The sequence below is a fragment of the Phyllostomus hastatus genome, unplaced genomic scaffold (genome assembly GCF_019186645.2).
Source record: "Phyllostomus hastatus isolate PE091 unplaced genomic scaffold, TTU_PhHast_1.1 phas_scaffold_93, whole genome shotgun sequence".
Taxonomy (NCBI): Eukaryota; Metazoa; Chordata; class Mammalia; order Chiroptera; family Phyllostomidae; genus Phyllostomus; species Phyllostomus hastatus.
The window spans coordinates 45577368-45601765 of record NW_025334042.1 but is presented as its reverse complement, the minus strand read 5'-3'; the positions used below and the strand labels follow the sequence as shown (position 1 = coordinate 45601765).

The window sequence follows — 24398 nt, the reverse complement described above, 5'->3', positions numbered from 1 at the left end:
ACTGCTAATGTATATAGGGTTTGCTCTGGAAATGACAGAAATGTTCTGGATTTCGACAGTGGTGATAATTGCACAGTTCTGCAGATAAACAAAAAACCACAGATCAGTAAACTTTAAAATAATTGTGAATTATATCTCAATTCACAAAATTTTATGGTATTTAAGTTGTATCCCAAATAGTTTTTACTCAAAAAAAAAAAAAAAAACTATAAAGAAAAGCCAAGAAACTAGCAATGTAAAGAAAACTAAAAAGATACATGACAAGTGAATGCAGCATTTGATCCTCAAACTGGATCCCGTACTAGAGGGGAAAATGCTATGAAGAATCTTGTTGGATCAACTGAGAAGATGAGAATACAAGGGGTGGACTGGACAGTGGTATTAAATCAGTGACAGCTCTACTATGGGCAGCAATGTCCCTGTTCTTTGCAGACTCACTGAAGTGCTTGGGCCTCATGAGTGCAACTTATTCTCAATTGGAAAAATACATCATGCAACAAGAGAGCAAGTGATAAAGAAAAAGAAGCAAATGTTAACAGTAGACAATGATATTTTTTCTGTGATTTTAAAATTATTTCTAGACAAAAAAAAATTTTAAATAAAATCTAAAAATTTGGCCACACATAAGACTCAATGAATCAGCCCTGGCTGGTGTGTGGCTCAGTGGATTAAGCTCCAGCTGGCGAACCAAAGGGTCACCAGTTCGATTCCTAGTCAGTGAACATGCCTGGGTTGCAGCTGGGTCCCCAGTGCGGGGTGCATGAAAGGTAACCACACACTGATGTTTCTCTCCCTCTCTTTCTCCCTCCCTCCCCCTCTCTAAAAAAAAAAAATTCATTCAATTCTGGGGGCTGGGACCCAGGTATCAGTCCCCTGGAGGTACCAGGAGATGGCTGCCTGTGGAAGCAGCTGCCAAGCTGAAAAGTGCTGATGTAAATCAAAGCTAAATAAAATAGAAAAGTCCTAACCAATGATTGGTCTCATGTAACTCTGATGTTATTTGAAAATGAAATAAAAGAATGTTATTTCAAATGAGGACAATAAAGATAGTGATCTCTTATTCCAACTCAAAAAATAAATAAATAAAAATAAAAATTCTACTTCCAATCATTTATCCTATATAAATACTTGCTCAAGTATATTATATGTGAAATATTATTCACTGAAACATTTTAATTGTAGAGTCAGAAACAGAAACAATTTCAATGTCAATGAATGAGATATAGACTAAATGTATAACCAATATGACCACATGACTATCTAAAAAGAAAGATTCTGTCTATATGCACTGATATAGAATGGTTTCCAAAAATATGTTCTTTTGTTAAGGGAAAAAAACAAAATGAAAGCAGGATACAGGAAGAATGGGTTTACCCCTAGTAACAAAAGCAATAAAAAATTCAAGAAGCCTGGGAACGTCTTGATTTAGTTAGGAAAGAATTTAAGCCTGTTCTCTATATTTATTTATGGAGCTAGTTATTTGTATTTGTAGATACAAGTAATTTGCTTTCTTACAACATTGATACTATGAACTTTTCTAATGAGAAAAAAAAAACAACTAATACAATCTTGGATACCAATCACTCCTATGGTTAACTCTAAAAATTTCTTTTAACTTTTAAAAATTCAATTATAAACATATATACCAAAAAGCATACACAGCATGACTATACAGTCCAAAGAACTTTTACAAATTTAACATATTCATATAAGTACCACCCAATCAGGAAATAGAAGACTCCAGACGCCAGCCTCATATACCATCCCATCAACTAACCCGCCTTCCTCCCTAAAGGACTTTGCATTGCAGATTAGTCTTGCCTGTTTTTTTTGAACTCTTCTGTGCCTGAACTCTTTTGCCCAACATAATATTTGAGCTCATGTTGTTGTGATTAGCAACAGTTCACTACTATACAGTATTTCATTGAAAATACGACAGGCAATGTATTTATCCATTCTCCTACTAAGGAACCCTTTGGGCTGTCTCTCGTCTGGAGTTGCTATGAATTGTGCTGTGAACATTCTTATACACGTCATTTGGCGAATGTAAGTACACCTTTCTGTTAGGTACACACCTAGAGGTGGATCTGCTGGGTCAGAGGCATGATGAGTATTAGAGCTTTAACATAATATTGTACTACCCATTTTCCAAAGTATCAATTTACAATTCCACCATCAGTATTTAGACTTCTAGTTGCTCTACAACCTTGCAACACTTGATCTTTTCAAGTTTTTAAATTGTATTTGTTTTAAAATGCTAGCTTTTCTGGTCCATGTGCAGTGGCAGTTCATATGGTTTTATTTGATGACTAATGTGTTGTGAGCCTCTAAAAGCTTTTTAAACCTTCTATATTTAAATCTACACTTCACCTGGAATTTTTGTGTGTGTATGATAAGAGATAGGGTCAAAATCAAGTTTTTTAAAAATATGGATAGGCAACTGACCTAGGATCAACAGTGTGGTGATTGCTGGGGAGAGGGGAATATAAGGGGACTAAATACAATAAAGATTAAAAAAAGATTTTTCTTTCCACACTGCTGTATAATGAATGCCATCTTAATCATAAATTGTGTGTATGTGTGTGTGTATACACACACACAAATATATATACTTAGATTTATCAATTTTTGTAATTATTTACAGGTCTGTTTCTGGTCTCTATCAATTCCATCAATCTGTTTATCCTGTACTGCATGCCTAACTGTGTAAATCCTGCAAGTCTGTTTTTCTTCAATATTCTTACCTTAGATATTCTTACCATGTGTATTTCCATATAAATTTTGGAATCAGCTCCGTAATGGTTTTGGACATCTTTCATTAGGTTGTGTCTTAGGTATTGATATTTTTTTGATGATATTATGTCATCTTAAAATTTCATTTTCTGGTTATTACTGTTATACAGAAATACAGATTTTTTATATTGACCTGGTATCTAGGAATATTACTAAACTTACTTTTTAAAAAGTATTATTTTTAATTTATATAAAGCTTTTTGGTGTAAATTTATGTTTTTTGGTGTAAAGTTCTCAATAACGCCAAAAAATTCCCTCATGCCACTCCTTTGTAATCAACACCTTGTCCCCACCCTCAGACCCTGGCAAGCGCTGACCTGTTCTCCATACCTGCAGTTTGCCTTTCTAGAATATGACTTAAACTGAATCACATACTGCATAGCCTTTTGAGAGCAGATTCTTTCACTCAAAATGTTTCAGGATGCATCCACATTGCTGCACGCATCAATAGTTTGTGGAGATGTACCGCAGCTTGTATATTCATTCACCATTGTGGGACATTTGAGTTCTTTCTGGTTTTTGGTGAGTATAAATAAAGCTGCATAAACATCCAAGTACAGGTTTTCTGTGTGAACATAAGGTTCCATTATTCTTAAGTAAATACCTAAGAGCAGTAGGACTGATGAGTCATGTGGTAAAGGTACGTTTATATTTATGAGACTGCCAAACAGTTTTCAAAAGTAGTTACACCATTGTGCATTCCCATCAGCAACATATGACAGCTCCATTTGATCTGCATCCTCACCAGATCTTGGTATCAGATTTGGGAAGTCCCTAGTTTTATTTGTTAGGAGTTATTTGTCATAAACAGATACTAGATTTTAAGAACTGCTTTGTCTGAATCCATTGAGATAGTCAGATGGTTTTTCTACTTTCTTGCAGTTGTTTTTACAGTGAATTATATTAACTGGTTTTTTAATACTATCAAAATATTTTTATACATATATGCCCTATTTAATTAGAAAAGCCTACTTATTATTGTATAAATTATAGGCAAATCTTAAGTTACTGTAATAATAGATAAGAAGGTACATGGATAAATGAAGTCTAATGATATCCTAAAAGCTACCCTCTAGCCAGAATTCTGTGATCACTTCAGTCATAATTCCTGACAGATCTTTCCCCACCAAGTACAAAGCACATCAGAGACACAGTGACCAAGGCACAGTCCTAGAGCCTCACATACCACTCTAAAGTTTAATGTATGGATTTTGAAGCATCCAAAGGAAAAAGAACTTCTACTACAAATGATGATTGATGTTGTAATAACAGTAACACTATATACTTTTAGAAACCACAAATGAAATTATATTATTGAAATAAGACATTTCCCATGCAACATAAATAAAAGGAAAATAATTAAAACATCTGATTGTTTTATGTATTATATACTTCTGAAATGCTATCATATGGCAGGGAATCTTAACACCTGATTCAGAAAAATGACATTAATGAATTCTGGCCTATAGTTGTAATTGACCATATGTTAGTTTTACCTTTTCATTTTACCAGTGTTCTGGTGGTTGTATTTTTTTCATAGTTAAATTACAAACCTATGATCAGAGGGATGGTGATGAGAAGCCCCCTCAGAGCCTAATCTTTTGCAATGCAATCGTCATAAAGTTACCAAATGCATTTCAATCCTTGACTTGACTGTATAATCCAGGTTAAGAATGACCTAGAGTGGCCCCGAACATTGTGGAACTTCCTACAATACAGCTCTGTAAAGTTGCCTTAGTCCCCTGCATGACCTCCTCGCTCACACACCCAGCTATATTTAGTATTTTGGCAAAAGTGTTTAGTATTTGGTAATGTTCCAATGCTAGCAACAGGCCAGAAAGCAATGTAGATGCCACAGTCAAGCACAAAGACAATACAAGACTAGATATATTGGGTTCTCCTGCAGAAATTTCCAATAACTCATTTACTGAGTCACCATGCATATTCCTCCTCCATTCCTATTTGGTTTACCATATTTGGCTTGTTTACCGTATTACCTCATAGAGTACTGTTAGCATTAGAGCATTTTAATCATAGCACCATATGGCAATAACATTAAATTCCATATAACTAAGCTAAGTTCCCTTAAAGACTGGTTACCTGACAGATAGAATCTGTAAGACGCAAAAAAATTAAAGTATCAACCTAACGGAACCTAACAGTAATTCTAAGTATATCACAGCAGAGTCCACAGTACCCTTCAACCTCAACCACCACAATCACACTTCTTTCCTTTAATTGCTGTGATACGTACCACTATGAAAGTCACGGACAAGGAATAAACAGATCAGTTCAGTAATATGTTTTTGTCAATTACAGCTGACAGTCAATATTATTTTATAGCAGTGTCAGGTAGACAGCAGAGTGATTAGACACTTAACATAATTTATGAAGTGATGCCCCACCAATAATTCTAGTACCCAGCTGGCACCATACATAGTTATTACAATATTATTTACTATAATATATTCTCTATGCTGCACTTTACATACCTGTGACTAATTTGTAACTACCAATTTTTACTTTTTACTCCCTTCACCTTTTTCACCCAGTCCCCTCACCAATCCCCCTCCTATCTGGCAACCATCAGTTTGTTCTTTGTATCTGTGAGTCTGTTTCAGGGTAATGTTTAAAGCTGGCATTTAAAACAAAAATATAGCTGATTTTACAGAGATGAAAACACACTGAATTTGAATTGGTTATTCTGTCTGCTCTACGTATTTAAAACAACAAATACACTATCCAATGAACTTTGGCTTCTATTTCCTCATGACTGTAAGAAGATATAACAACTGTTGTTATAGCTCCAGGGCAAAGTGCAAGCTCTACCTCTCCATGGCATGCCCAATGAAAGACTGTGTATAGCAGCCGTTAAAGAATTAACATTTCAGCCCAGGATTTGAAGCAATACCAAGGAAAAAATGAGTAAGAGTAAAAAGTCAGAAAACTAAAGGTCCAAGACCTTCGGTGGAGTGCTTCATACTAGCCATACAAAGATTTCTCAGTCTAGGGAACAGATACCACCAAAGTTCCAAAGAAATTTTAGATGCTAGAAGTCAGTTAGTAAAAGATAATACTCTCAAAACCCGGAATTTTTGTTCTGCAAGATACCTCGGGTATTGTCTTGTCCACCCTCCTGATTTTGCAGGTAATGAGGAAGAGGAGTATGAATCTGAGGCCTCCAATTCTGTTTTCTTAATGTTTTTAAATTTATTGTTATTGTATTTTTTCCATTACTATTCAACCCCCTTATACCTCCCCTCCCCCCAGGAATCACCGCATTGTTGTCCATGTCCATGAGTCTTTTTTCCTTTTTGCTCAATCCCTCCACCCCCTAATTCCCCCACCCAGAGTTGTCAGCCTGCTCTCTGTCTGAGCCTGTCTCTATTTTGCTTGTTAGTTCAGTTTGTTCATTGGATTCCACATATGAGTGAGATCATGTGGTATTTTATTCCACTTAGCATAACGTTCTCTAGGTCCATCCATGCTGTCACAAAGGGCAAAATTTTCTTCTTTTTTATGGCCGAGTAGTATTCCATTATGTAAATGTCCCACAGTTGTTTTACCCTCTTTGGAGTACAAAGTTCTCAACTAAGCAAGCTTCACTGGTAATGCAGAGATGGGAGAGGCTACTCTGCAGTTAGCATATCCACTCACTCTGTTTTTCAGCCCTGCACTACAGCAAACCCAATCTGTGACTAGTTCTAAGGTGCTATTCATATTTTTAAAAGAAAATGGCATCTTACTACTCAATAAAAAAGAAAAATCAAATAGCCCAATTAAAAAATGGGCAAAGAACTTAAGTAGACATTTCTCCAAAGATGATATATAAATGATTAGCCAAGTAATGAAAAGAGGCTCAGTGCCACTAATCATCAGAGAAATGCAAATCAAAACCACAATAACATATCACCCCATACCTGTTAGAATGGCTATTATTAAAAGCAAACAAATAAAACACAACTTAGAAAACAATAAATGTTGGGAATGATGTGGAAAAATTGGAACCTTTGTGCTCTTTTGGTGGGATTACAAAATGGTGTAACCGCTATGCAAAATAGTATGGCAATTCCTCAAAAATTAAAAGTAGAACTACCATATAATCCAGTTATTCCACTTCTGAATGTATGCCCAGAAGAACTGGAAGCAGGGTCTCCCAGAGATATATGTACATCCATGTCCATAGCAGTATTATCCACAACAGCCAAAAGCAACCCAAATGTCTATTGACAGATGAATAAACAAAATGTGATCATATATACAATGATTCAATTATTCAGCTTAAAAATTCCTGTCAGATGACATAACATGGATGAACCCTGAGGACATTATACTAAGTAAATGGATCACAAAAAGACACTTACATGATTCCACTTACATAAGGTAGCTGAAACAGTCAAATTCATAGAAAATAATGTAGAATGGTCGTTAACAGGGGCTGGGGAGAAAGGGAGAAAAGGGGATTTGTTTTGTAATGCATCTGGAGCTTCAGATTTGTAAGATGAAAAGTTCAAAAAAGCAGTTTCACAACAACATGAATATAGCTAACACTGCTGAACTGTACACTTAAAAATGATTAAAATGGTAAATTTTGTTTTTACCTCAATAAAAAAAAAGAAGAAAGAAAACAGCAATAGGGCTGTTACTTTTTCTTGCTGTGTCCCTCCCAACCTTTCATACTCTAAAAAGAGCCAAGAGCTGCTTGAGCACACTGCCTTCCTCCTCCCAAACTACCCGGCAGAAGCAGCCAGTGAGCACACTGCTTGCTCTTGAGTAAGCAGTGCAAGTCTGCAGTCATAAGAGAGAGGTAAAACGGCCAGGAGAGGGTTTTGGGTGGACTGACCTCTGCTTCTGACTGTGACTTTCTCTCTCAGCCTACAAGAGTGGGGAATGGTGTGTTGGACCCCCAGCTGAAGAACCCTGAGGGTAAAGAATAAGGAGACTTTCATGGTAACTTGTTTAAACCAATAAAGAAATGCTGGCAATAATAAACTCCTTGATGACCAAGATGGTGATGCTTTACTTCTTTGCATCCCTTCTAACACCTCACTCTTAGAAGTCACTCAGTAAATATTTGTTCATGCTCATTACAATGACGTGCTGATGACCACTGGGGAAAAGAATGAATCTTTGTTTCAGAAAAAAGCTTACTAGACATAGAAACCAAAGTGCTTATTTTAAGGAATTTTAAGGAATGAATTAAGGTCATTTCTTTAACAAAAATCTCTACTGATTTCACAATAACTTTTACTTAAAATTTGTATAAAATAACTTTTTCCTAGCAAATGGTTCCCATACTACCCAACACTTGGCACTTGGAAATTCCCCCATCCCAATACTATATCTCTCTAAAGTGATATCACATCAATTACATTCTGTAACGAGATAGCCACTGGCAGCATCTACGATCCTGCGTCACAGGTCATTCATTGGCCAGAAAAAAACACTTGAGTCTGTCTTTCAGTTGGGACTACAGACAAGAAAAGAAGGGGTTTTCCGCTGTACATAATTTTTATTGTTGGCTATAAAATCAAGAAGCTATAAAATCAAGCTTCCTGAATATTTACATTAACAAGGCTCTTAGTCATTCACATAATGAAAAATGAAAACAATTGTTTTAGTTACATGCTTAAAGGGGTTTCAGTAGAAGAAAAGCTTCTGATATTTGGATATTCTTAGGTAATAAAATTAGACACTTGCCCTTAAGCTGTTTAAAGAAGCTGTTAAACACATACACATACATGCATTTTATTCTTAAAAATACACCCCAAACTGCAGATGTTTTTTGGCCCCTAAGTGCCATAGTTAATAATGTTTATCCCTAGGATCGCCTAATGCTGACAAACCACAAATGAAATACAGTGGGATCCTTCTGTAAGATTTTTGATAAATAGAAGGGTAACCCTTTTCAGGTCAATGTTTTTACAACCTCTTTTGTAAGTAGTGTAATTGCTTTGTAACTTGTTAAAATGGGAATATGAGTTTCAATTCACTGTGTACCTAAATTCATACAATCTTGACAGGATTCTACGTGAGGAACCAGATCACTGCGGTCTCTGTAACACAAGTAGAATCCCATTTTCAAGCACCTGAAACATCAAAGGTTCTGCCTCATTCAAATAAAGTTTAGTTGCTATAGTACATGAAGGCAATCATTTTCCTTTAGTTGTCCTTTAATTTTATCTAAGGCAAATATGCAGTGCGAACACTATTAACAAATAAGAACAAAGGCCAAAGGGGGATGTTCTGCCAAGTTTTTAACAACAGTGTTTAAAATGCCTCCTCTGTTGGGACAAGGGGCATTTTCTCAGAACACTGTATAATACTAAGGGTATTTTGATTATTACACATATGTATATGATCCTCTATTAAAATAAAATGCAACTAGTTTTCTATTTTTAATGGAAATTTGGGGCAGAATATGAGGAACTGCCACAAAGCCAAAATCTATTTCTGGCTTTAACCTTCTATACCAGTGATTTTCAATCTTTTTCATCTCATGGCACACATAAACTAATAACTAAAATTCTGCAGCCAAAAATATGACAAAAAATAGGTATAATTTTGATTTGTTCACACTGGACAGCTACTGTTACATTGGCCATTGTCATTTTTTTATTTGACAATCTAAGGAAAAAGACTGGTTAGTACCCCTGACTAAATAGTCAGGTATTGCATGTCTTAAAAATTCTTGTAGCACATTGGTTGAAAATCGCTGCTCTATACCACCAAGATCTTTAGTGAAGGTAATACCCAGCTATCAAGATGACCAAAAAACAAGTGTTTAGTTCACCCTAGCTTGATGCCTGTGTTGGTGGCCAGAGCTGTTTCATGCCTGGGGCACATAAAATTAAAAATAAATGAATAAAATAAATAAAAATTAAAAAGATGCCTAAAAATGCCATACATTTTCATATCCTCTCTCTAATCCTGTCGACTTTTTAATAAAAAAAGATAATAAAATGTAAAATAGTCAAAAGACAAGGAAAAAACGAGATAAGAGTTTTAGAACTGGAAGTCACCTCAGAGATTACCTAATACAATATTCTTATTTAACAGTTGAGAAAACTGAGACCTTATTGTTTCTAAATTAGCTCTACAACTAATCAGGATACAAGTCTGCATAATCTCCCACCAAAATAAGAAAGAAAATGGATGTGGCCTTGTTTGTAGGGAACACTTAAAATGGTCTCCAGACTAAAAAAAAAAGGTAACAAATTACTTAATACCTTTCGTGCTTCCCTTTCTGCATATTTGTGACAGACACACAATAGACATTGTGTGTCTATAGCCAGCTACCCAACAGACATTTCTTCCCCTCTAACTTGCTAACAGAATTCCAGTTTTTCCTGGGTAACAAGCAATGTAAGCCCAGGAAATGACACATGATGCCCATTACACCAACCCTGGAAATCCTGTTCCCTTAGCCATTCACCACTTCCCGAGTCTCTACTGTGAGTGGGGAAGTCTTGTGAAACAGTTCAAGTAAATGATACTGAGGAGAAAACCAAATGGACGCTTTTGAGAAAGGGTTTGTTCTCTGTTAGGCAAGCACAGGAGGAAGGATCGCTTGATTTGTCTCCTGCCTCCTCCTTGCCTTGAGAAGGGATGTGATACCTAAAGCTGAGGCAATGAGTGAACACACGAAAGCAGAGTCAAAGATGGGAGAGATCCTGGGGACATGACTGAGCAGCTGGACCAACCATGAGACCACCTCAAAACTGCTCTGAACTGCATATACAAGCAGGTCATAGTTTAAGCCTCTGTTGGTAGCTTTCTGTCAACTGCAGTTGAAAGCAGCCCTGAAATTTACAAAAAAATTTTTTTTTCTGTGGCATGCTCTGATTTTCCTGCCCAATCTCACTCACATTATACACATATATTGTTTACACTACATGCAACTAAAAAGTGTCAGGATTACGTTTCTCCTGCAGAGCAGACAGAGACCTGTTTGATTACTCTACAGTTACAGTACCTCAACTGTATGACCCTATTGACATAAATGTCATCAGCAGAGAAAATATTAGGGAAAAAACATAATTCAGATCATGTTTGTTTTTGGTTACTGACTCTGATAGTTGCTTCTGCATCTCAAATCATTTTTGGAATTAAGTACCATATAAATAACAAACTGATAAATGATAAATCTTTTTTAACTAAACACTTCTGTCTCCTTAGTCATAACTATCTGTTAGTAATAAAATGAAGTGTTAAAATTTCATCTTGAATTTATAGCTCTAATCCTGACTCAGTCAATTATTTTCATATATCCATGCTTATAACCGAAGCTTAGCAACTTACCATCCCCACAAACTAACTCATGGCATTGTTGTTCTTTTCCTGTGGCTATAACCACAGAATTCAAATACTGGTGAGACATTAAAAGTCGGGCTATCCACTATCATTATTTAAATAGTTATTTCAACCACATTTTGATGGAAATATTTCAAATAATGTTCATCCCCATGACTCCTGTTTCGCCCATCTCTGCACTGCCCTGGGCCCCGTTCTTGCTGTGCCCAGAGCGTGGGAGAGCCCAGTTTACCCACGTCTTCCTCTGTACCCTCAGTGCTGATCTCTGCTGTCCGTCCACAGCCCACTTTGCCGATAGCTGTTCACCAATCATCACCAATGTCTGCTCCCACTTCCCCCTCTTTCACAGTGTCTTCTTTCTAACCTCATGTGTCTTGTCATCCCTCAGCTTCCACAAAGGAAAAGACCAACAGCATCCCCACGTGGAAGGGACAAACAACCGCCATGAGCATCCATTCTCCTCTCAAGTACATTAGCAGCTCTCTCCTGTTGACATTCGAGGGAAAAATGGCTGACTGACCCTGACATTTAAGGAACACTGTATTTTGTACACAAATGTGGACTCAGTCCTTTTTTAGTTTAAAAAGAAAAACACAGGAAAAGCAAAAGCTCATTTTTTAAGCTATAGTAAAGTGCTTCTGCCGACTCCTGCCCTGTCTACCCTTTATCCCACCACTCACTGATGATATATGACCTTCTACTGGTTACGGTCTCTGGGTCACCCAGCTCCACCCACACACTAGCACATTCCCATCTTCCTGGCACATTAATTAGTTAAAATGGAAACAATACTTTATTGACACAGATGTCGATGTGAGACTGCTCTAAAAATCTATTAAGACACCGTACTAGTTTATATCATCATTTTCAAAGTATGGTCCAGAGACTCCTGGTTGGAGGTTCCCGAGACCGTTCCAGGGGATTCACCATGTCACCACTATTTTTAGTCATACACAGAGGTTATTTGCCTTTTTCACACTCATTCTCTCATGAGTGTACAACAGTGAATCCAAAGGACACACGATGTGTGGTGATAATGTATCGCTCTGGCAGCTAATGAAACCTATGCTTGTATATTCTTGTTTCTCAGAATTTTCTAAGGTAGCAAATTTAAGGTTTAAGTATGCATTTTTTTTAAAGAAATTTACTCAGTGTGTTCTTATTACTTGTATTTCCTAGCATAGCAATCTTGATTATACCTGCTATCATCTTCATTCTTGCTATCATCAAATGAATTTACTGAAAGATAAATAAATTTAATGTTTTAAACACTGATGTGATAAGCTCTTTAAAAGCAAAACATTGTTTTCAAATTAGAAATGAAAAAGCCACAGAAGCATCACAGTGGGTAACTTATCAGACAGCTCTGGTTGAAGCAGTGCACACTACAGTCCAGGAACTAGTAAAGCTTTGTAGGGTGGACACTCCTGAATGTCTGCTGAATGAAAAGTCAGAGGAAACCACAGCAATGCCACTTACCAATGATGCAGTATCTCATCAAATTAAATATTTTACTGCTAACATGAACTACAAGTTAATATCTTGCCTCAAGGATAGTACTTTTGCTTTATAAGTGGACAAATCCATGGATGTGGATGGACTTCCAGTTTTGTTTTCATCCTAGTATCCATGCCAACTAATTATCAAAAAAGGTCATCTTGTATGTGAATGCTTGACGACAAATACAAGTGCTGCTGAATTACTCAGAGCATTAAATAACTTTTTGCATCTCATGATTTATCCTGAAACAACCATGTTGATATCTGCTCTGATGGTACAAAAGCAATAAACAAAGTGCTAGTGCTTTATCATGAATCAGGGGGACAAAACTATACCAGTAATAATTATATTCCTCATTGTCTATCAATTATTTTTAAAAAGCCAGTTTTACTTTCAATGTTTTTGATAAAAGTTATTAATTTTATTAAATCTCACCCTAGAAAACTTCTTTTTAACATTCTGTGCGGTGAAATAGGAAGCACACACAAAAATCTGTCCTGCTACATACCTAAAGCAATAGCTGCCTTAAGGAAACGCATGTACAAAATTGAGTTGTGAGCTAAATTACACGTTTTTTCTTCATAGTATACAATTTTTGCTTAAGAGAATGACTGGCAGACAACTTATAGTTTATTCAGACTCAGGTATTTGTCAAACATTTTCTCCGAAATGAATAAAGTGAGCCTGATACTTCAAGGAAAAACTGGCAATATCTGTTACCAATGATAACATTTGAGCTTTTAAGAAAAAAATAGAATTATGGACAACTTGAACTCAACACTAAAATCTTGACTGCTTTCCAACTCTTAAAGACTTTTTTGATGAGATTAATGGTCATCTTAATTAATGTAATTTGTATAAGCAAATATATCAACATTTGAAAAATCTGCAAACTCAGTACACCATTATTTTTCAAATGACCAGTGTATGATGTTATAAAATCATATACACAAAGATCCATTCAAAGTGCAAAATGAACCAATAGATTTTTAATCTTATAGAGCACAAAAAATTCATTGATACGGTTTCAAAGTTAACACTGCAACTAACCTTTAAGAATCTACCATTTTTTGAGTTTTGATGTAACAAAGAATATTCACAATTACGTGAGGAGATAGTGAAATACTCCATCCACCTTTTTTCACCTATGTATCTGTGTATAGCTGGGTTTTCTTTATACACTTCAAACAAACAACATATCACAACAGACTGAAAAGCAGTACTGAAAATCCATCTGTCTTCTATTAAGCAATGTATTAAAGAGAATGGCAAAATGTAAAAACACCACCATACTTCTCACTGTATTTTTTTGTTTTGAAATACTTTTCATAAAAGTATGTTATCTACATTAACCTTTAATGAGTTTATTTTTAAATGGATGAACACTTTTAAACATTCCTCAGTTTTAATTTCTAACATACTCCATATTGATAGACATAGTCCACAAACACAAAACATCTTTGGGATCCTCAATAATTTTTAAAAGCACCAGAATTTTTGAAAACTGCAGGTTTAAAAAAAAGCACTTATAATTATTTACGTGTAAGAGAATTGGGTACCTGAAAATGAATCAGAAGGTCTCGGATCCGTTCTAGCACCACTTCTTACTGGCTCTGAGATACGGATAAATCACTTAATCTCCCTAAGGCCTTAGTTTCCTCAGCTGCAAAATGGATAACTCATGTCTTGTTCTGAGGATAAAAGACAAAATATGAAAAAGCAATTTATCAACTACAGGTATATTATTACAAGGTCTCAGAGAGTTTTAAATATTTCTAATGACTATATTTTTACAAAGTTCTCCCTTCTTAAAAATATATTACTAAAAGCAGAACTTACAAAAAATGCAAAGTGAAGATTTTTCATTAGCCAATTAGCTAAAATATCCACTCACATAAGGTTACTGTATTAGATTTCTTCCCTTAAAGTTATAATTGCTAATGCATAGTTTAACTATACCACTTAACTAATTATAACTATTTCTAAATTATATACATTATAAATTATATAAAGTACAGAAAGTGGTAACAAACCCCGATGTACCTATTATCCAGCTTTAATAATAAAAAATTTGCCAATACTATTTTATTTCTTGTGTTTGTGCTTACCCTGTAACTTTTAAAATAAATATTAGTCATGATTTCATTTTTTAAATGTTTTATTAATTATGTATTACAGTTGTAATAGCATAAAAAGTTATAATTTTCCCTCTTTGCCCCCCTCTGCCTGGTACCCCCTTCCCTCCAGCAATCCCCCCATTAGTTCATGTCCATGGGTCGTGCATGTAAGTTCTTTGGCTTCTCCATTTCCTATGCTATTCTTAACTTCCCCCTGTCTATTTTGCTCCTACCAATTATGCTTCTTAATCCCTGCACCATTTCCCCATTTTTCCCCTCCCCCTCCCAGCTGATATCCCTTCAAATGATCTCCATGACTATGATTCTGTTCCTGTTCTCATTGTTTGTTTAGTTGTTTTTTTTAAAGATTCAGTTGTTGATAGTTGTGAATTTGTTGCCTTTTTAATGTTCATGGTTTTGATCTTTTTCTTAAATAAGTCCCTTTAACACTTCCTGTAATAATGGCTTGGTGGTGATGGGTGGTGATGAACTCCTTTAGCTTTACCTTGTGTAGGAAGCACTTTATCTGCCCTTCCATGCTAAATGATAGCTTTGCTGGGTAGAGTAACCTAAGTTGTAGGTCCTTGCTTTTCATCACTTTGAATTATATATTTGCCAGTCCCTTCTTGCCTGCAAAGTTTCTTTTGAGAAATCCACTGGTAGTCCTATGGGAGCTACTTTGTAGGTAACTCTGCTTTTCTCTTGTGGCTTTTAAGATTCTTTTTGCCCTGGCTGGTGTGGCTCAGTGGTGTGAGTGCCAGCCTGCAAACCAGTGGGGTCGCCGGTTCAATTCCTAGTCAGGGCACATGCCTGAGTTGTGGGCCAGGTCCCTGGTTAGGGACATGCAAGAGTCAACTGATTGATGTATCTCTAGCACATCAATGTTCCTCTCCCTCTCTTTCTCCCTCCCTTCCTCTCTAAAAATAAATAAATAATCATCTTTTTTAAAAAAGGATTCTTTATCTTTAACATTTGGCATTTTAATTATGATGTGTCTTGGTGTGGTCCTCTTTGGGTCCAACTTGTTTAGGACTCTCTGTGTTTCCTGGACTTGTATGTCTTCACGAAGATAGGAAAGTTTTCTTTCATTCTTTTTTCAAGTAAGTTTTCAATTTCTTGCTCTTCCTGTTCTCCTTCTGGCATCCCTATGATTTGGATGTTGGCACATTTGGAGATATCCCAGAGGTTCCTAAACCTAGCCTCATTTTTTTTAATTCTTTTTTCTCCTTTTTGTTCTGGTTAAATGTTTATTTCTTCCTTGTGTTCCGAATTGTTGGTTAGAATCCCAGCCTCCTTCCCGTCTCTGTTGGTTTCCTGTGGATTATTCTTTATTTTATTTAGTGTAACCTTCATTTCTTCCTCTTTTTTTGGGGGGGGGAGCTATACTCAAGTTCTCTGAGCATCCTGATAAACCACTGTTTTGAACTCTGCATCTAATATGTTGGCTATGTCCATTTTGCTCAGTTCTTTTTCTGGGTTCTTGTTCTCAGTTCTTGTTCTGTTCTTTCACTTGGGCCATATTTCTTTGTCTCTTTGTCTCCTCAATTTGGCAGCCTCCCTGTGGGTTTGTTTGTTTTTTTTTCTGTGTATTAGGTAGAGCTGCTTTTACTCCATCTTAATAGCATGGCCTATGTAGAAAGGCACCTGTAAATTGTGTGGGGCAAAGCCTTAGGGGATTGCCAGTTGCTTCACTGCTTTGTGGCTGTGTGGGGAAGGCTCAGAAAGGGGAAAATACTGCCACCTGGCTTCTGTCGATTAGCCCAGGTTAGCCCAGCACTTGCTCCATTTCCAGTCACTTCACCCCCTTCCTATGTGCAACTGGTGCCTTTCCAGCTGCTGCCCTGGTGGTGAATACCCGAGTGAGTGGGTTTGCGTATAAGACCATGCTGGCCCTTTAAGCAGCAAAAATCTGACAGTTTCTTCCACCGCCCCAATCCTCACTGGTTTTTACAGCCAGAGGTAATGGGGATCTATGTTCCCTGTACTAGAACCCTGCACTATGCAGTCTGGCCTGGAGCTGGAATCGCTTACCCCCAAGGTATCCCTCCTGACCGGTCTGCTGCCAATACCAGCACCACGACCTTTCCACCCCACACAAAGCATCCTCTTCGCTTGTCTCCCTGACTCCACCCCTCCTACCCATCTGGATGAATGTGTCTTTGAACTCTTGGTTGTTAGACTTCCATACAGCTCAATTTTCTGATGGTTCTGGGTGTAATTAGTTTTGAGATCTGGTTGTAAGTCTTTCTATGGTTGCACAAGGAGGCTAACCGTGTCTACCTATGCCTCCATCTTGACCACTCATTTTACCTATAAATACTTCCATATGTACCTTTAACATATGAATATTTTTTTTAACATTCTCACAATATCAACAATATAGATAAAAAATTTATGGTTATAATTCTTAAATACCACCTAATATATACTCCATGTTCTAATTTCCTGACTGTCTCCCCCAACGAAGCCTGTTAGTTTGTACCATCAAAACATGATTCTTATCAGTTTACTTTCAAGGAAAACAAGATTTCTAGTAAAAGCTAGGAAGAAAAAAGAAATAATACCATGCTTAATATGTTATGAGCAGCTTACAAAATAAAACCAAGAACTATCTTCCTGCCCTGGCTGGTATGGCTCAGTGGATTGAGCACCAGCCTGTGAACCAAAGAGTGACAGGTTCGATTCCCAGTCAAGGCACATGCCGGGATTGTGAGACAGGTCCCCTTAGCGGGTGCATAAGAGACAACCACACATTGATGTTTCTCTCTTTCTCCCTCCCTCCCCCTCTCTAAAAATAAATAAATAAAATCTTTTAAAAAACCCCCACAAAACAAACTGTCTTCCTGAGGAATATGTTTCTCCGCTCCCCCAACCAAACAACAAATAAAAGCAAAAAAAGAAACCCACTACAAAATAGGCCATATTTGTGACACTTCAGTATTCTGAGAAGTAACAAGAAGAAGACACAGCTCAGCTGCTCAGAAAGAGAAGTTGATACAAAACAACCACCTGCCATTACAAAAAAAATGAGGTCAGGTCAGCCACAGGGTCGGGCAATCTGGAGGTCAGGGTCCAGGTTTCAGAGTGAGCATACTGCTCAAAAAAGTCAGGTACATGCCTAAGTCTGTAAAGCAACCTACCCCCCTTCGCATTTCAACTCAAACCTCAAAAACCAGTGCTTTAAGCTAGACAGGTACTAGAACCACAATAGAAAGTAACAACTGTGAAAAATAATTCAATTTGTTCAGCAAACATTCATCAAAAAACAACTCTACCAGGTACTATCCCAGAATGAGTTGTTTGGGCTTTTTAATTTATAAAATGCAAATAAGTAGCATATATTTCTCTGTATATCTTTCCACATTAATTTCAAAGGGAAGAATGAGGATTTTTAACATTAATTACCTTGCCATATACCATTACAATCTACAGTACATCTTTTTCTTGAAAACCACAGTTTGCCCCACTTCTCATCCAGACACTAAAACAAATCTGAGTTTTACTATCCTTCTCAAACATTTTTGAAGAGTACACGTCACATTAGCTTTTACCACACACATACCACAGACTCCGGTATTCTTACCTACAATACTTCTCTAAATTGAGTATTACGTTTAGAAGAAAATCAAAGGAATGTTGAAGTATCAAATGCTGAAATATTTCCTACTTCCTCTAAAAATTTTCTTTTCCATAGATTTACATAAGTGTATCAGAATGAACTGTCGATGAAAACTGGTTAGATTGCATACAGAAAAAATTTCCAAAGTAATACACTTAATATAAATCCTTTACCTCAATTTCACCTATAATTTTTTTATCTTTAAAATTGCAGAAATAATGGAGAAGGGAAGGGAACATATTTCTTCAAGAATGCTTGAAAAGTACTTTATAAATATGTCCAAAAACAAGAAATAGTCATCAAGAACTTTTTAGCTGACACTGTAAAGGACATCATCTCAACAACAAAACCTGGCAGTCAGATACTGGCAGGAAGAATCCAGACTTCCCCATTTCAGAACTGGCACTTTGCTTCAGGTTTCTACTACTTGTAAGGGAGTAAAAATGCCAATTTTAAGACAGTATTTCCAGTGAGACCACTAAATCCCCTGCAAATCTTTAAAGGGACATAATTAAATACATGGAACACAACATAGTCCAAATTTATTTGTTTATTTCTATACCATGTAGACAAGACCCAGAGACCCTTTAACCTATTTTACCCATCTGGTAATAAAGCCAAGTAGCTTACATATACTGTCTATACAACTTTTGTTTCCTATGCAATCACACAAGGCCCATCAAAACAAACTGTTCTTAGAATTTAGTTTTACTGTATAGCACTATTGGGACGTTGTTCCTAATGGAGAATCTAAGTATAAAGCTTGATATATCACAACCCTAAGTAAATTATAAACAATGATATTAACCTCACTGCAAAAAATGAGTTTAGCAAATGGCAGCAAAAAAAAAAAGTAGATAAATTGTTAATGAGGAGTTAAAAACTCAAAGCTTACATACTTCAATCTAAAAAACATTTTGTAGGTTTCTTTTTTTAAAATTGGTTAAAGATGAAGTTAATGTGTAGACTTCTTTTCAAATTGGTTTAGTCTGCAAATAAATATTAGGTTATATCATTAACATTATTTACCAGTATATCATAGGCAAAATATGTTTGTCACAGAATAAGTGGGACTAGAACTAGCCTTTTATAATTTCCTGACCCTGCTCATTATTATCTTCACAAAACATCACCACTTGACATCATATTTTCCACGTAATGTTTACTTGGTTATTGTCCTTCTTCTCCCACTAGAATGTAAGTTCCATAAGGGTAAAGAATTTGTTATTCTCCACTCTATGCTCGGTTCCTAGAACAGCATCTGGCACATAATACAGAATCCAAATAAATCTGCTGAATGAAGAGATGGATGAATGGCCTCCTTCTTTGACCTTCCCCACTTCCTTTCCTCCATACATGTGTTGATGATACTTTAAAAAGCCAGGGTCAAATTCCATTATCTCTATGAAGATTACCTCACCTAATCCTCCAATCTCATTCTCCTTTACACCATGAATTTGGCACTTCCCTGCTGTCTGATAATTGTTTTATCTTTGCATATATACATACCTGCCTTAAAATACTAATAATTCTGTCCTTATTAAAGGCATGAACCTAGATCCCCAACTTTTGATATCCACCTCAGTACATGAGTCTTTACTCAAAAACACTCATTAATAAGTGTTTTGGGTTGATTAATTTATATCTGTAATTAATTTAGAAATAAATAAGTTTCAACTTTTTATAACTTACCCCTTCCTTTCCAATTACTCAACTGAAATTGTAGTGGGCCCCCCTCTATTTTAAATGTCTTTGGCAATTTCAAGTTTTACATGCTCATACAATTATAACTTATGCTCATAATTTATCCATCCTACCTCCCCCAAGATTAAAATTTTTATGTAATAAAAGAATCTTGTGAGTTTTTGGTGATATCTATCTAACCTCAATCAAGAAAGAGGTGAAGTTTCATTACCTTCTTCTTGTTGCTGACGGATAGGAAGGTATTTTTTCCCTTTATGCCTTTTTCCTTTTATGCCAAGATGTATCCCATTTCCTTCTTTACTGACCATACCCCTGGCAAGCTTTCATTATTTCTTTGTCCCTGTCTTTGATAATCTGCCTTATATACTTCTTTTTGAGCCACTCCTATTTCATCCAGTTCAATCATTTATTTGATTACATTTCAAACTCCCTTTCTTAGTCTATGTATAAGAATGGCATCTTCGTAAGGCCTGAGCCTGCTTCTCTAAATCCAGCAACCTTTTTTGAACCTCACCTCTTCACATAGCCAACCCTTGATCATCTGGGCTAATGAAATGTACAAAAATATCAAATTACCTACAACACAAGAAAATCAAGAAGAAAATGACATCTGGCTTTGGACTGTATCATATGTGGCTTTGACCAAGATTTAATTTCTTAATTGTGTTTTTACTTAAGCCAACGTTAGCAACATTTTCTTTTATGATGGTAGATAACTGTTTTGGTTTTAAATTTTGATGTAGTTAATTTTTTTAAAAGCCCATCAAGCATCAACTGTGATTTTTTTCTATGAAGCCCTTTTAACTAGTTTTTTCAATCTGTCATAAAATCTGGTTTCTGTTTCCCCTGATATATTTTCTCCCTTTTCTTGGGATTCTGATCTAAATCAGACTTCCTATATTCATTTACTTCTTCAATTTAAAGTACTATTTTCTTGACTGCAAAGCATTTTAAAAAACATTAAACATCCAGGGAAATTTTTAGTCCAAACAACACAGCATAGAAAACTCCACTTTTTAAAAGATATTCCAGGAAAAGTTGGGTTTCTAGGATAAATTACACTGGTAATTCCAGCAAATTATATTTAGTAGGATATTATGACTGGTCGAAAAACATGAATATTGGACAGCTATGTACGTCAGCTTCATCAATACATAATCCCACAGACCAAAAACTCTATGGAATTTAATTCCGAATAGACATTTACAGAGGACGGCATCAAACAAATTCACGCATCAACCCTAGCCCTTCTGATCCCAGCCTAAACTCTGCACCCACCTCAGATCTCATCTCTGCTTCACTTCCACAAATAAGTTTCAAATGTATAAGCAAAAGGACTGGGTTAACAGGATCTTCTCTTTTGCCCCCATTTTCAGTTACTACCATTAAGCTTTTGGCCAAAGAGACCCCCTCATCCTCAATTTTACTGGACTATTTTTCCTTCCTTTACAGGTACTCAGTTATCTTACATCTGAATGTAGGTTTATAGTGCCTGAAATGACTTTTTTTCCATACACTTGTCACCATATTACCAGCAGAATTAATAATAAACTCATTTTAAATTTTTCTTCCATGTGGACCCTTGGTAAGTACAAATTATTTTACCTAAAAATCAACTTTTGAGCCGGTGTAATTTAGCTCAAATTTTTACATAAGACATTAAATATTAACCAACCCCCAAGCATTTTTAACAGCAACCTTTCACATAGTCCTCAAACTCAATAAATTCCACAACTTTATTTTTTTCTTTTTAAATTTTCTTCACCGTGCCTAGTCACATTTTGACTGAAGTAACTACACAGAGCTGTAAGTTTTTAGCTTTTCAATTTACTTCTCCAGGCTGCTGCCTTCACTAAACCTAGAACTCCACAAGAGTTAATTAATTAATCACAGTCTCCCAAACTGTGTGTCCACCAATACACATGATTCTCGAGGAAAAGTAAATAATTAAAAAGTAACTCAACTGGTAAGAATTCTTTTCTTTAGAAATCTCTTTTCTTGATGAAGTTCACAAGAGTACAAATCCTTTGAGGAAACAGTTGTTACCTCTGTGCACTCCATTAAATGAGTGACATAAAGAGGCATTTTTCTGACAGCCTTCAGTTTCCCAAATAGTAGACATAAGGTCTTCCGTGGATGGTAAATTTCACACACACACACACACACACACACACTCACTCAAAAGAAAGAAAAGAAACATACCTGTTCATTTTCTAAACAGGTTTGATAGGTTTGGTTCACTTGTAAGAGCAGAGTGTTTACTTACAGTCTTTTAAAGCAGAAGTGGCAGCCAGAGCACTGGGTAAATAAAAACTTGAGTTTTTAAAACCCTGCATCTTAACGCACTTCCCCTTCATTCAAGGGGGACGGCACTGCAAACCCCACGGCAAATGAGATTATGCAACAGGTTTTTCCTCCCCACTTTATCCATCATAGGCTGGTTAGAGGTGTGCTTTCTGCGAACAATTTGAGACGCCCAGGACTTGACGATCTTTGCAGCCAACGTTTAATAATCCTGTTTAGAATTTGCAGTATCCATTCATTTTAAGGTCCACTTATATTTTCTCGTTAATTACCGGTGTGTGTATGTGTGTGTTTTAGGAGTAAACCCAGTTTTACCTAAATATTTTTCTTCCTGGTGTTTTATTACATGGAACCACACATGATAAACAGATCCTCAGCTGTCTACCCAAGGCTTTTTTATTATTATTGTTATGATTATTTCTCACGTTTTATGACTAATGTGAATAAAGAAGTCCACGGCGCACCAGGTCCCCCAAGATCATGACTCGGGCCCCGAGTATGAAAAATTGAGTTGTTGCTAGGTTAGTTGGGTTTAAGAAAGCAACGCCGTCACCACCTAGGTGGCCTCGCTGCTTACACCAAAGGCGAATTTGGGATAATAGGAACAGTCAGGCCGGGGCCCCATTTGGCAGGCGTGTTGAGTAACAGACGCGCCTGCAACTGAGCAGTTTCGCCCGCGCAAGCACCGCGGCTACCCGCAGGGGCTGCTCCGCGGCGGGACCCGGCCGCCGGGCCCGCACGGACCGAGTCCCCGCGCCCAGCCGCCCGCCCCCTTACCGCTCGGCCCGGCCCCCAGCCAGGCCTACACCCCCGCTTCAAACGTTTCGTGTGGCAACGGGCCGCGGTCGCCCCCACCCTGCCTTCCGAAAAGGTGGCCTGGACGCCCGGGAAGGCAGAGGCGGCGGGGCGAGAGCGCGGCGCCCGGCGTCCGGAGTGGAGGCGAGCCGCGGAGCGTCCATGCTACCGGCACGGGCGGGCGACCCGAGCCCCGCACCCTCCCGCCCGCACTGTCCGCGCGGCCGGTCCGAGGCCACTTACTTTTGGGGCCGCCGACCTCCCGACTCCCTGTGGGGGAAGCGAAGGTTGTCACGGCGTCACCCCTCGGTCCCCCCTCGCCTCTCGGACTTTCGAGGCGCCGCTGCGGAGCCGGGAGGGCGGCTGCGCTCCCGCTCCGTCCGTCCCGTCGCGCTCTCCTCGTCTTCTTTTCACTATATTATCTTCTCCTTCTCTGAGGGGTGGGCGGGGGCGGGAGGCTTAGGAAGAAAGGAGACGTTTGCAAATTTTCTTCACTCCCCCCACCCCCAGTCAGCCTTGAAAAAACAATGTTGAAAGGAGTGAAAAAGTTGGGGAGGTGAAGATGGGGGGCCGCGTGGAGAACGTGAAAGGGGGAGGAAGGGGTGATAATAATCGTTTAAAAACTGACCAAAGCCCCCCCCCCAAACAGTGATACACAGAAAAAGGGGAAAAGGCGGGGGGGTGGAGTGGGGGGGTGGGGGAAAAGAGAAAGAGTCGCTGGTCAGGAAACTTCAAGCGCGGATGAGGTCATTGGTTTAAAAATAAAGAGATGGCGTCACTTGAAACCAATCCCAGTGAATGAACTCAGCGGAGCCCGGGGGAAAGGAGGAGACAGGCGAGGGCAGGGCGGTGGGCGCCGGGCGGGGCCGCGCGCCCTCCCGCCCATCCCGGGGCCGCCCGAGCCCGGAGCGCGGCTCCTCGCCCCGTTCCGGCCACGCGGGGAGGGGTCGGGTCACGTTCCGTTCCCCAGTTCGGCGACTCGGAGGCAGGTTTCGCTGGCGCCGCTGGGAGGAGCCGGGGCTGCCCGAGGAGGCGGCCGCGCGGCCTCCTCCTTCCGCCCCCGAGCTACCGGCCCCCGACCCCTCCCCGCCGGGTCCTCGCCCCGGCCGCGCGCCTTCAGCGCTGCGCCCCAACAGGTACTGAAGGGTTTCCCCCGCGCCGAGACCCAGACCCTTTTCCTCCTCCTTGGGCTGTTTCCAGCGGCCTCACCAGCTTGAAGAAACGCAAACAATGATTTGAGAGAATTACAGTCA

The 24398-nt window shown here is 38.1% G+C and overlaps 1 protein-coding gene across 1 annotated transcript in view; it reads right to left on the bottom strand.

The window, feature by feature from the left end:
- Positions 1-24157, bottom strand: part of DUSP16 (dual specificity phosphatase 16) — a 77908-nt gene extending 53751 nt beyond the window's left edge. Inside the window, exons 1-2 of the mRNA XM_045829430.1 lie at positions 23389-24157; positions 14166-14297 (exon numbers count right to left, since the gene is read on the bottom strand). The gene's annotated coding sequence lies outside the window, so the exon portion shown is untranslated. The remainder of the gene's footprint in view (positions 1-14165; positions 14298-23388) is intronic.
- Between the last annotated feature and the right edge of the window lie 241 nt (positions 24158-24398).